This window comes from Capricornis sumatraensis, chromosome 1 (assembly GCF_032405125.1).
Source record: "Capricornis sumatraensis isolate serow.1 chromosome 1, serow.2, whole genome shotgun sequence".
Taxonomy (NCBI): domain Eukaryota; kingdom Metazoa; phylum Chordata; class Mammalia; order Artiodactyla; family Bovidae; genus Capricornis; species Capricornis sumatraensis.
In genome coordinates, this window is record NC_091069.1 from 111,549,890 (window position 1) to 111,564,007 (window position 14,118).

The window sequence follows — 14,118 nt, forward strand, 5'->3', positions numbered from 1 at the left end:
TGGGTTTGCATGGACTCTGGGAGTTTGTGCTGGACAGGGAGGTCTGGCGTGCTACAGTCCATGGGATCACAAAGAGTCAGACATGACTGAGCAACTGAACTGACCTGAACTGAAACTTGCTCAACGGCTCAATTTTTTCTGGCTCTATGTGACCCCATGGACTGCAGCATGCCAGGCTTCCCTGTTTATCCTCCACTATCTCAAGAAGTTTGCTCAAACTCATGTCATTGAGTTGGTGATGCATTCCTACCATCTCATCCTGTCACCCCTTTCACCTCCTGCCCTCAATCTTTCTCAGTATCAGGTCTTTTCCAGTGATTTAGCTCTTCACATCAGGTGGCCAAAGTATTCAAGCTTTATGATAAATAGATTTATTAAAAGAACATCCAGTTTCTTAGGGCTGCCTCAGGACTTATACGTTCAATTTCAAGCTTGACACAAATTCTATATGAATGACATCAAGCAACTAAGAGTATACCAGTAAATAGAAAATAGACACCTGGAAAACTCAGAGAAGCACCCCACTTAAAATGTTCGTCTGTGTTCTAGGGAAATGTACAGACACCCCATGCAGCTACCAGACTTCACATGTGTTTTGAGCCATTTTGTTTGTGAGTTAAAAGGAAGTTGAATTTATTGATGAAGAAGCAATTAACTATGTCACATGGAAATTCAGCTTTAAACAGCATGAGAAATATGTAGAGGGACAAAAACTAGGAAATAAAGGATGGAGGTAAGCTTTGGGTCAGTCAATCCCTTGGGATAATATATACAAGTTTTTATGTTACAATCATCCATATGCAATGATGTGAAAGTGTATCATATTTGCAAAGAGATTAAATTTATTAAAATAAATGCTTAGAGAATAAAAGGAAAGTTTTTATTGCATTTAAGAAAAAAAAAATCTTTATGATCTTGCACAATGGAACCAGGGAAAGATGAGATCTGAATTATTTTCATGATGGTTTAGATTTCAGTTTAAATTGTTGCTATTTTGAAGAGACAGGATGAGATGAGTAAGCCTAACAGCAGAATTCATATCTCACAAGAAGACAAATATGGTGGGTTTGGTGGCTCTAGAGTTTTTCGGTAGAATTTTTGCGACCAATATCTTCCATAGTAAGATGGGCAACAGCAATCATATCCATAGTCACCATATACTTGATAGCCACAGCTAAGCCTATCATATTCATAGCCCCATAGTAGTTTCCATGGTAGATCATGGTGGCAGGAATAGACAGTGCTGGTGTAGAAAAGGTAGATGGTTTCCTGAGTCTTAACATCACCATCTTCACATCATCTTCTATACTTCCTTAGTAGTAGGTGTGGCAAGTCACAGGTAATGCTGTCTTCAATACAGATTATTGTGCATTAACCACAAATAACACCAACAATGAAGTGCTCATTAATCTTTTATTTCATTAGGCATAGTGAAGCCTCCACAGGCAAGTTTACACTGGTGTTGTGTCAACAAGATTTGCACAATCAAATCATGTGTTTTGAATGACAGATATTTAACTTGATTTGAAAGCCCTTTCTCCTTAAGGGCTCAAATTTAAATTTTGCCATGAAATTCTATGAAATCACAAAAACTATGCAAACTGAAATCAATTAAAATTGTTTTGTGGTTATTAGTACCTTCAAGTTCACCTACCCACTGCAGTAGAGGAAATAGTTTTCTTTAGTTTTGAAGAAATAGAAGTGCTAAAGACAAAGTTAAACTTGCTCAGTCATGTCCAACTCTTTGTGACATCATGGACTGTACAGGCCATGGAATTCTCCAGACCAGAATAGTGGAGTGAGTAACCAGTTCCCTTCTCCAGAGGATCTTCCCAACCCAGGGATCAAACCCAGGTCTTCCACATTGCAGGTGGCTTCTTTACCAGCTGAGCCACCTGGTAAGCACAGAAGTGCTAAGAGTCACTTTATTTACTTAAAGTGTGAGGTGTGTAATATTGCACAGTATTTATTTGTAGAAAAATATATATTTTATTTTTAATGCATAATTCAGATAACACTTTTTGCAGAATACAACTTTGTGAGTGTACAAATATATTTCATTTCTCATATTTTAACAAATTTTATTTTGACTCAACGTTTATCCATTATCTGTGCTCATGCTCAGTTGTGTCTGACTCTTTGCAACCCTTTGTACTATAGCCTGCCAGGCTCCTCTGTTCATAGGATTTTCCAGGCAAAAATACTGGAGTGTGTTGTCATTTTCTCCTCCAGGGAATCTTCCTGAACCAGGGACTGAATCTGCATCGCCTGTGTCTCCTGCATTACAAGCAATTCTTTACCTGCATAACCATCAGGGAAGCCCGCTATTTATACTAGATGTCAAAACATCTATTCTTGGTTCTTCCAAGTAAACTCAACAAAATTCAATGACATTCTAGTTGTTAGGATTAAACTCAATTTTGTTAAAAGTTTTTCCATTCCTTCTGCACCTTCTGAGGTGAACTTCAATGTGCAATGATATGTTATTAATTGAAAGGGAGTGTCCTAATCTGTCTCATGCTCATATCTGTGGATGGTAGAGTGGAAATTGCCACTTTCCATGGCCATAACCAAAACATTCTTCTGATAAGTCAGTTACCTACTATTTAGAGTTACATCTTTGTAGCTCTACAGCCAGAAAGGTCTTTTGTTGTGCTAGGGAAGTCAGTGAGTCTGCACTCAGATCCACATAGGTAGGTACCATTTGCTGCATTCTCTACTTGCCTGTGAAATGTTTGCTGAGTAACTCATGGGACTTGCTCATTCATAGTGTGATTTCTACTTTTAGATGCATAGTCTTAATATATGGTTTCCCTTCCCTTCAGCTTCAGTGACACAATGCCAAAAGGAAGACTTAACTATAGTTGAGTTCTCTTTATCAATTCAACAAAATATCTATGAACACCATTATCAGATGAAATAAGTAGTAGCCAGTGTTAGCCTAGTGCCCACTGTGAGCCAGACACTGTTCTGAATGCTTGATACATATCAGCTAAGTTGATTCTCAAAATTGTTGTGTGTTGTGTAACCACACAGTTACAGTGCTCACTTAACTACAAGTGTTAGTTGCTCAGTCATGTCTGTGGGTCTTTGCAGACCCATAGAATGTAGCCTAGCAGATTCCTCTATCCATGTCATTTTCTAGGCAGGACTACTGGAGTGGGTTTCCATTTCCTTCTCCAGGTCACCCAGCTATAAGTGACGGAAATATTTCAACCTGGGGAGCTGATTCCAAAAGTTTTAGTTTTATCTATTAGGCTCTGCTGACATCTATGAAGTCATCTTTCTAAGAACACAAGTTTAGAGGCATTTTTACTTAATCCATGGAGTCACAAAGAGTTGGACACGACTGAGTGACTGAACTGAACTGAACTTTACTTAATCACTCAGCTCAGTTTATTCATTGCATACAAAAATATATATGTCATAATTAATATGTTTCTCTTAGTCCAAGCAATTTTACCAAGAACTCCTAGTCTACTAGCATCATGAAAGGTACATCTGCCAGTATCATTGTTTTAAATAAAATAAAATATTTATATTTACCTTTGAATCAAAATACAAATATTACAAATATATTGAAATTTGAAGAAAGCCCTCTCATGAAAATGCAACTTTATAAGTGACATCTAGTAATTTTTATTTTCTGGGGATAGATTTAAGGTATAACTTTAAAACTATGGAAAACATTTAAAATATAGTCATAAGAAGAAATGTTAACGTTAGTGAGGAAGAGGAGTCCAGTTTTCTCAGACCTGGTGGCTCAGAATTTCAAACTACCATAACTACAGTATTGGGTTTTTGTCAATCGTCTCATGAAGCTGAGTGATACCTTTTGGCTTTTTCATAGTAAGCCATCTCTTACATGAACATAAGGAAAATTTCTAAAGGAAAAAAAAGTCTGGAGCAGCAGATAGAAAAGCTCAAGGTTAAGGTAGATTATCATGATGTGTTGAATGCCATCAATATAATATATAATCATTGATTATCTGGGAAAGGTTAGAATATTTACTCAAAATGTTATTTCTTGCCATAAATATTGGTTAGAAATGGATAATTTGAAGATCTTATATGAATAGAGTTTTGAATATGAGACAGTCGTTTCTTACTAATGGCTCACAAATGATTCAGGTGACTAAACATTAGCAAAGATCCTCAAGCCCCTTGAGGCCATGACTAAAAGCCAGGAATCAGAAAGTTACTCAGCTAGTCCTGCAAATTAGCCAATAGCATTATGATGTGTAGTGGTTCCCATTCACACTAAGTATATAGAAAAGGCCCTCTACAGGGAAATTGTCCAGATTGAAGCCACCTGTGTTCCTTCTCTGCCCACGGAAAGCCTCAACACTAATACCATGTGTGTCTACTATGAAAACTTCTATGGGGGCTGTGGTTATGGAAGCTGTAGCTATGGAGGCCTTGGCTGTGGCTATGGATGTGGCTCTGGCTATGGCTCTGGCTTTGGCTGTTACTATTGAGGACGCCGTGGAAGAGCCTCCTCCTCTGCACCTGGACGTCAAGATTCACCAGTTCTGAACCCTATAGATTCTGTGTTTTTCCCTGGATGATGATTATCTTGTATCATGGAAATCTAGTACGGTCTGTCATTGCCCGACCATCTAACCTACAAATTCCCTGAATTTACTCCATTAAGTGGAAGATGGTGAAATTCACATGTGACCTCATACTTCTGCTTTCGTTAGGATGATGGTGTCAAGAAATTGCCTTGACATTCGCACTGGAGCTTGCTTCTCTGTTGACCTAATAAACTTGTTCAATCTAAACAGAAACTCTGGTCTCTATGCCAATTATTTGATTTTCAGCATTTCTGATAGTGCTTGTGTTTCAGTTTTTAGGAAAGTCAACAATTGCTTTCTTGGGGAGCTATTTTTCTCTTATTATTCTTAAGTTAGTTTCTTTATAGTTCAAATATCAGTTGTCTTAGAAAAGTAACTTACTTTCTGTAGACTTCAGTTTCCTCCCCTGCTTCTGAGGGAATAAGGTGTTATGTTGGAAAACTCTTAACACAAAGCCAAATATCACTTCTGTCCATTTTAAAGGTATGAGAGATATAATGTTAAGAATACTTTAATAATGAATTGCATCTCAAGCTAGCAATAAATTGTGAAAATATTTGGCAGGCATGGGGGATTATAATATTAAGATAAAAACACTATTTCAGATATGAGCTTAAAAACTTCAACATCTCAAAATGTCCTAATTAAAGATGTTGGCTTAGCTGGGGTAGGATCCACTTCAAAGTTCACATTATTGTTGGCAGTTGCTTTTAGCTGTAGAAATAAAAGACTTATTTTCTTGCTGGCTATTGACCAGAGCCCCTTGCAGGATGTCTTCTAGAAGCTACTCTCAGCCACAAAAGACTGCCCATGTTCCCCCTTCCCAAGTAAATTCCCAAACATGGGATGCTTGTTTACTCAAAGCCAGCAAGGAGGGAGAGAGACTCCAGCAAGAGAGGTAATGCAGTCTTGTGTAACATAATCACATAATCACACATAATAATATACACTTGCCATATTTTACTGGGTACAAATAAGTCACAGGTCTCATACTCACAGGGAGAGGATCACACAAAAAGATTTACATCAAAAGTTAGGAATCAAAGGGGCAAGCTAACTACTGCTGACTCAATGCTACACAATTTTCATACAAGAAATTAGGAAGTTGTTCATTTTCAGTGCACTTTAACAATTCTTACAGTATTAGGATTTTCTTGTGCTTGAAACTTTGATAGAATTCTGAGACTTCATCTGGGATTAGGCTTTTATGTAGGCTATTTTGTTAATAATAACCTCTTTTCCTTCCAAGGAAATTGGTATGTTTTTGATCTCTAAAACGAACAGTGTCTATTTTGGTAATTTGTATTTTGCTAAGAAATTATCCATTTCACCTTGGTTTTCACATTTATAAAATTGTGAAAAGTAGTTTCATATGATGTTTCAAATTTCTTCCATTTTAATGTTCATTTTTCTTTTGTTATTTATTTTGTATGTGATTTCTCTCTTTTTTTTTTTCAAGTTAGCAAGTAGTTTATAATTCTGTTAATTCTTTCCAATAACAGCATTTTGGCTGCTTATTTAAGTCACTTTTATTACTTTCTGTTTTTTGATCTATTTTTTCCTTTTCTGGTTTTCTTATCTCTCCTTTATGAAGTGTTCTGACTGAAATATTGGTTTTTCTTTTATTTTTAGTGATAAAGGTGCTTGGTGCTGTGAATTTTTCTTTAAACACTGCTTTAAATATCTCTCAAAGACTATTATGGATCATTTTCATTAGTTATTTAAAAATCTATAATTTCATTCATATTTTATCTTTTACCCCCAAAGTTTTCCTAATAGAAGACTTTTTATTTTCTAGGTTGTAAAGAACTGATTGTTTTTCCTACTGCTTGATTTTATTTTTAAAGGGATTTTCTATTCTTTCCTTTCCCCAGTAATTATGAGTTTTGTTGCATGATGTAAGGAAGTATTCTTGCTTGTATTTCTGCTCTACAAAAGATGCTAATTCTGTGTAACATAATATTAAATAGATGATCACTTATAGTGTTTGTTTTGTGTGTGTTGGCAAGAAGGTTAATTTTATATTATGGGGATGAAAAGATCAATATATTATAAGTTTTACCTAATTGATTATATTGTTTAGGCTTTACTTATTATTTCTATTTTATCTGTCTTATTCTGAAGAAAGTCATCCATTATTAGTGTGTTTTTATCTGCTTCTCCTAGACATAGTTAGATAGATAAATATAAGTGATTCTTCATAAAGATAGTTTTTGTGTTTTTCATGTGTTAAATAAAATATTAATAAGTTAAAAATATCTCTTGCTTACTAGTGCTTTTAGAAAAAAATATTTGAAGTCAAGTTCCCAGTCTCTGTAATGTTCTTAAGGTACCCATAAATATGCTGTATAAATATTTAATAGAATTTACCACTGAAGATATCTATGCCTAGAGTTTATTTAGGGAGAATTTGTTTTTAACTATGCATTCATTTTCTTTATTAGATAAAGTGCTACTCAAATCTGTATGCAGGCTAAGAAACAGCAGTTGGAACTAGACATCAACAGACTGGTTCCAAATTGGGAAAGAAGTACATCAAGGCTGTTTATTGTCACACTGCTTATTTAACTTGTATGCAGAGTACATTATGAGAAACATTGGGTTGGACGAAGTACAAGCTGGAATCAAGATTGCCAGGAGAAATATCAATAACTTCAGAAATGCAGATGACACCACTCCTATGGCAGAAAACAAAGAGGAACTAAAGAGCCTCTTGATAAAGGTGAAAGAGGAGAGTGAAAAAGCTGGCTGAAAACTCGACATTCAAAAAACTAAGATCATGGCATCTGGTCCCATCACTCCATGGCAAATAGATGGAGAAACAATGGAAACAGTGAAAGGCTTAATTTTCTTGGACTCCAAAATCACTGAAGATTGTGAATGCAGCCATGAAATTAAAAGACATCTGCTCCCTGGAAGAAAAGTTATGACCAACCTAGACAGCATATTAAAAAACAGAGACATTACTTTGCCGACAAAGGTCTGTCTAGTCAAAGCTTTGTTTTTTCCAGTAGTCAGGTATGGATGTGAGAGTTGGAATGTGAAGAAAACTGAGTGCTGAAGAATTGATGCTTTTGAACTGTGGTGTTGGAGAAGACTCTTGAGAGTCCCTTGGACAGCAAGGAGATCCAACCAATTCATCCTAAAGGAGCTCAGTCCTGGTTGTTCACTGGAAGGACTGATGTTAAAGCTGAAACTCCAATACTCTGGCCACCTCATGTGAAGAGCTAACTCATTTGAAAAGACCCTGATGCTGGGAAGGATTGAAGATGGGAGGAGACTGGGATAACAGAGGATTAGATGGTTGGATGGCATCACCAACTCAATGGACTTTGAGTTTGAGTAACCTCCGGGAGTTGGTGATGGATAGGGAAGCCTGGCATGCTGCAGTCCGTGGGGTTGCAAAGAGTCAGACACGATTGAGCGACTGAACTGAACTGAACTGATGTATGGATGTGAGAATTGGACTATAAAGAAAGGTGAGCACCAAAGAATTGATGCTTTTGAACTGTGGTGTTGGAGAAGACTCTTGAGAGTCCCTTGGACTTCAAGGAGATCAAACAAGTCAATCCTAGAGGAAATCAGTCTTGAATATTCATTGGAAGGACTGATGTTGAAGCTGAAACTCCAATACTTTTGGCCACCTGATCCAAACTGACTCATTGGAAAAGTCCCTGGTGCTGGGAAAAATTGAAGGCAGGAGGAGAAGGGGATGACAGAGAATGAGATGGTTTAATGGCATCTCCGACTCTATGGACATGAGTTTGAGCAAGCTTTGGGAGTTTGTGATGGACAGGAAAGCCTGGCTTGCTGCATTCCATGGGGTTGCAAAGAGTCGGACACAAGTGAACAGCTGAACTGACTGACTCAGATTTACTGGAGTTGGTTTTGGTAATCGGTGTGTTTAAAAGCAATTTTTCCATTTCAACTGTGTTGTGGAATTATTGACTAACGTCTTTCATGTTTTCCATTATGTTTGCACGGACTCGATGGACGTGTGTCTGAGTGAGCTCCGGGAGATGGTGATGGACAGGGAGGCCTGGAGTGCTGCGATTCATGGGGTCGCAAAGAGTCGGACACGACTGAGTGACTGAGCTGAATTGAACTGATTATGTTTGGAGCCTGTGGGATCTTAAAAAATATTCAATTCTTTCATTCTTCACACTCATAATTTGAATTCTCTCTCCTACATTCTTGATCAAAATCTAGAATTCATCACTTTGACATATCTGTTCAAACTACCAGCTTGAGGAATTACTGATTTTCTTTATAGTTTATCTATTTTATATTGAATTAATTGTGCTTGTATCTTCATTTTTCCTTTATTCTCCTTACATTATACTTGAAAATATTCATATTAAAAATTTCCCTTACTATTTGCTTTTTAAAGAGGTTTGGAACACTGATGTTTTAAATGTCCTCTTCTTTTTACATAAATATTTGAAATGGTTTATTCAGTGATAAGCCATACATCTAGTTATTTAAAGGGAATCATTTCCAAATTAAGGAAGACTCTGTCCTCGTGTACCTGACACTCTCCTGTCTGCAAACACATCTTGACAGTGAGGAAGATATATGGGGAATATTGCTATCCTCCTACTCCACCAAAAGACAGAGACTTCGCTGTTGAAATTCCTTCTGCACTTTCAGGCAGCAATGTCAGGGATCATAGAGATAGCCAGTGACACCAGATGAGCCAAAGAGACTGCAAACATAGCTGTAAAAACTCTGAAAATGATTAATCATACTCCACAAGAACTTTGAGCTGACTGAAACAGAGTAGCTATCCTTTTTTTATTTTTTTTAAAAAGATTTAAGTAGAATCAAGATGCTTTTAATAAAAAAAAATTATCTCATACTATAAATAGTGAAAGGGCCAAACACCTCACACAAAACCCACACACAATCACAGAAATCTACATAAACAATATATGTCACAGTATTGTTGGTAGGGAAAACAGAGAAACTTGAACAAAAAAAAAATTTAGACATTTTCCCAAAGGGAAGTGGTTAAGATTGATCTTCTGAGAAACCTATATACAGGTCAAGATGCAACAGATAGAATTGGATATGGAACAATGGACTGGTTGAAAATTGGGGAATGAGTACATCAAAGCTGTATATTGTCACCCTGCTTATTTAACTTATAGGCAAAGTATATCATGTAAAATGCCAGGCTAGAAGAAACACAAACTGGAATCAAAGATTGTTGGGAGAAATATCAACAACCTCAGATGCAGATGATACTACCCTAATGGCAGAAAGGGAAGAGAAACTAGAGTCTCTTAATGAGGGTGAAATAGGAAAGTGAAAAAGCTGACTTAAAACTCAACATTCAAAAAACTGAGATCATGGAATCTGGTTCCATCCCTTCATGGCATATAGATAGATAAAAAGTGGAAGCTGTGACAGATTTTATGTTCTTGGGCTCCAAAATTACTGCTGATGGTGCCAGTAGCCACAAAGTTAAAAGACAAATAGCCTTTAGAAGAAAAACTATGACAAACCTAGACAGCATATTAAAAAGCAGAGACATCACTTTGCCAACAAAGGTCCTTATAGTCAAAGCTAGGGCTTTCCAGTAGTCATGTGAGTGCTGGACCATAAAGAAGACTGAGTGCCGAAAAATTGATGCTTTTGAACTGTGATGCTGGAGATAACTCTTGAGAGTCCCTTGTACTGCAAGGAGATCAAACCAGTCAATTATAAAGGAAATCAACCGTGAATATTCACTGGAAGGACTGATGCTGAAGCTGAAGCTCCAGTCTTTTGGCCACCTGATGTGAAGGGCTGACTCATAGAAAAGACTCTGATGCTGTAAAAGGTTGAGGGTAGGAGAAGCGGGTGACAGAGGATGAGATGGTTGAATGGCATCACTGACTCTAAGTACATGAGTTTGAGCAAGCTCTGGGAGATAGTGAAGGACAGAGAAGCCTGGCTTCCTATAGTCCATGGGTCTCAATGAGTCAGACCTTCGTGAGTGAACAACAAATTTGCATTGAATCATATAGTAGTAAGATAGATCAGATGAATATTTTTACAAATTATTGGAAACTGGCAATTCAATAGAAAATTCTGATGTTGCATAGTAGCTTAGATTTGGTACTTATTTTTTAACAGACACAGACATCCTCATTGTAAAAAAATATGGGAGGTATACATGGATCCTCATAAAAGAACATCCTGAAAAGATGAGCAATATAGAATTTCTCAAAAGAAACCAGAAGAGCAGTATCTTCCATAACAGCATGGATGATAACAGATATGTCTACAGCTACTATAGCCATATTCATAGCTACATCTCAGGTCACCAAAGCCATAATGCAAATCACCATAATAGTTGCTGTAGAAGATCATGGTGTGATTCAGAGAAGATTCAGCTGAAGAGAAGATTCAGCTTTAAAAGTTTTAAGTTTATAATCTGCACAGTACCTTATTTACCAAATGAGTGTCACGTGTGATAAACCACAGGCATTGCTAGACTCACATTTCAAGCTAAACTGGCATTAAAACTATCTCAAGAATTCCTCATAACCAATGTATCCAAGCCAAGACATCTGCAGTGTGTCATGATGCCTATCAATATATCATATGCATTTAGGGAGAGAGATTTGTGGCTTGATGTTTATTCTAGTTTCCAAATTTAAACTTGGTTACTAGCTCCATGAGTTCATTTAATCCATGAAGATTCAGCTTGTTGAAAAGTTTATTTTAGTTTAAAAACTAAATTAAAACCTTCTACCTGCATATATGTAGACCTGGAAACAAAACGGTGGCTTTGAAGTGGAAGAGAAGGATGAGATTTTTGTGGGACAGATGATGGGGTGGCAGAGTTCACTTGTACAACATTGAATAACTGTATTATAACTTTTATTGAGAAGCAATGTTATATAATACACTTTGGTTTATACTTGGCATAAATGGGTATCAATAATTTTATACATGACACAAAACCAAGGCAAGACCATGAAGATTAACCTCATTTACCAAAGTATTAGAGGACTTATTCCATTAGAAATTAGAGTTTAAAAATGATCCCAGAAACTCTCAAAGATTTATGGATATGATGTGTCTCCTGATATACCATACTGAAAAAGGCACATCTCTTTTGGTATTCTGCTGAAATGTGTAACCTCAGCCTAGGTATGAGGAAGCTTCAGACAAACCCAAATTGGGAAATATTCTACTAAATATGGCACTCTTGGGAGAAAGTGAAGAAGAGCTAAAGGGCCTCTTGATGAAAATGAAAGAGGAGAGTAAAAAAGTTAGCTGAAAACTCAGCGTTCAGAAAACTAAAATCATGGCATCTGGTCCCATCCCTTCATGGCAAATAGATGGGGAAACAGTAGAAACAGAGAGAATTTATTTTCTTGGGCTCCAAAATCACTGCAAACAGTGACTGCAGCCATGAAATTAAAAGGCACTTGCTCCTTGGAAGAAAAGCTATGGTCAACCTAGACAGCATATTAAAAAGCAGAGACGTTACTTTGCCAACAAAACTCCATCTAGTCAAGGTTATGGTTTTTCCAGTGGTCATGTATGGATGTGAGAGTTGGACCATGAAGAAAGCTGAGTGCCAAAGAATTGATGCTTTTGAACTGTGGTGTTGGAGAAGACTCTTGAGAGTCCCTTGGGCAGGAAGGAGATCAAACCAGTCCATCCTAAAGGAGATCAGTTCTGTATATTCACTGGAAGGAATGATGCTGAAACTGAAGCTCCAATACTTTGGCCACCTGATGCAAAGAACTGACTCATTTGAAAAGACCCTGATTCTGGAAAAGTTTGGAGGCGGGAGGAGAAGGGGACAACAGAGGATGAGATGGTTGGATGGCATCACCGACTCAATGGACATGACTTTGAGCAAGCTTGGGAGTTGGTGATGGATAGGGAGGCCTCACGGCTGCAGTCCATGGGATGCCGAGTTGGACACTACTGAGCAACTGAAATGAACTACTAAATATCCAACATTTTGAAACTGTAAAGGACAGGAAACTCAAGGAAAGATGGAGTAACTCTCACTAACTGGAAAACACTGAAAATATATGGGAGCAAAGACAATGTGAAGTGGATCCTGGAAATGAAAAAAAAAAAAAAAAGATGTTAATGAAAACAAATTTTTGTACAAAATTAATTTGTCTTGATAATTGCACTATAGTTATAAAAGATATTAGGGGACATTGAGAAATGGATATATGAGATTTTTTTGTATGTTTAAGTAAGTTTTTATAATCTAAAATTATTTTAGTATATGAGGTTCAAAAGGAATGTAAAAGTACTCTTTCTGTTTCATTGATTTGATCATTTATGACTTCTTCCATGCATCAAACTTTGTTAAGAACCAGTCATATATTGGACACTATTAAGGATGGAGCAGTAAACATATCACATAAAGTCAATATTTTTATGGTGCATATAATCTAGATTAATCCAGATCAGGAAATTCAAGACAAAGATATAAAAAATGAATGAGTTAATTTCTGATAGTGATGGGTTTATGTAAACCCTAAATGATTGTCAGTTATGGGGAATTTAAAGACTTATGTGTAAAGAATGATTCAAACTGAGTAGTCAGAAAAGGCTTTTCTAGGAGAAGAGAGAATGCAAAGTCATTCTGGCTGTTACTTAGAACTGGAGGGCAGAAAACCTGAAGTGGAAACAAAGTAAGTCTGTTTGAAGGACTGAAAAGCCACCAAAAGAAGTGTGAATATTTAATGAAGAGGAAAGGGGTTACCAGATGAACTGATGGATGTGGTCATAGCTTTGGCATGTTGGATTATGTCAGCTATGTTTCCCAAAATGTATCCAGGTGTAGCATAAGAATGCAAGCAAATCAGTTAAATCTGAATATCATATAAATAAATTATTTTTTAGTTTAAGTATTCCTCTTGCAATCTATGGGAAATCCAATCGTCTGAATTTTGATTTGAAAATCAATATTTTGAAATTGAAATCTAATTGCATGTCTGGTATCTACTCTAGCAATCCCAATGTGGAACACTTACAGGATTTCAGTAAAGGAATGTTAGATCTAATTTCTGCCATGCGTGCTATGAGACGGAAAAGAAATTAGACTAGGAAGTATAGAAAATCATGAATGCAACTTGTCGTAAATTTCTAATCACTAGTCATCTATGAAAACATCAGTGTTAACTTGAAGATATATAGAATAACATTGGAAATATATATGAAAATTATATATGAAGTAATAAGACTGAAAATGGAATTGAAATTGATTGAACAAAAGAATGCATCCAAAGTGCTCCAATCAGAGTTTAGGTAGAGACTAGCCACTAAATGAGTGGGGTGAACATATTTTTGGGAACTCTAAAATTTGAGGACAAAATCTGAGGAGATTAAAGAGAAGATACTGAGAAGAAGCAGCTGCTGAGGTGGGAAATGAACCAAAGCTGTGTGCATAGGGTGAAGCTAAAGTTTGGAGTTTTTAGGAATAAAAAAAGGTTGGTGGATCTAACTGTACTCAGAAGCTAGGGAAAATGAACACTTGACCTCTGGATTTGACAAGACTGAGCGGTTTTGTTTG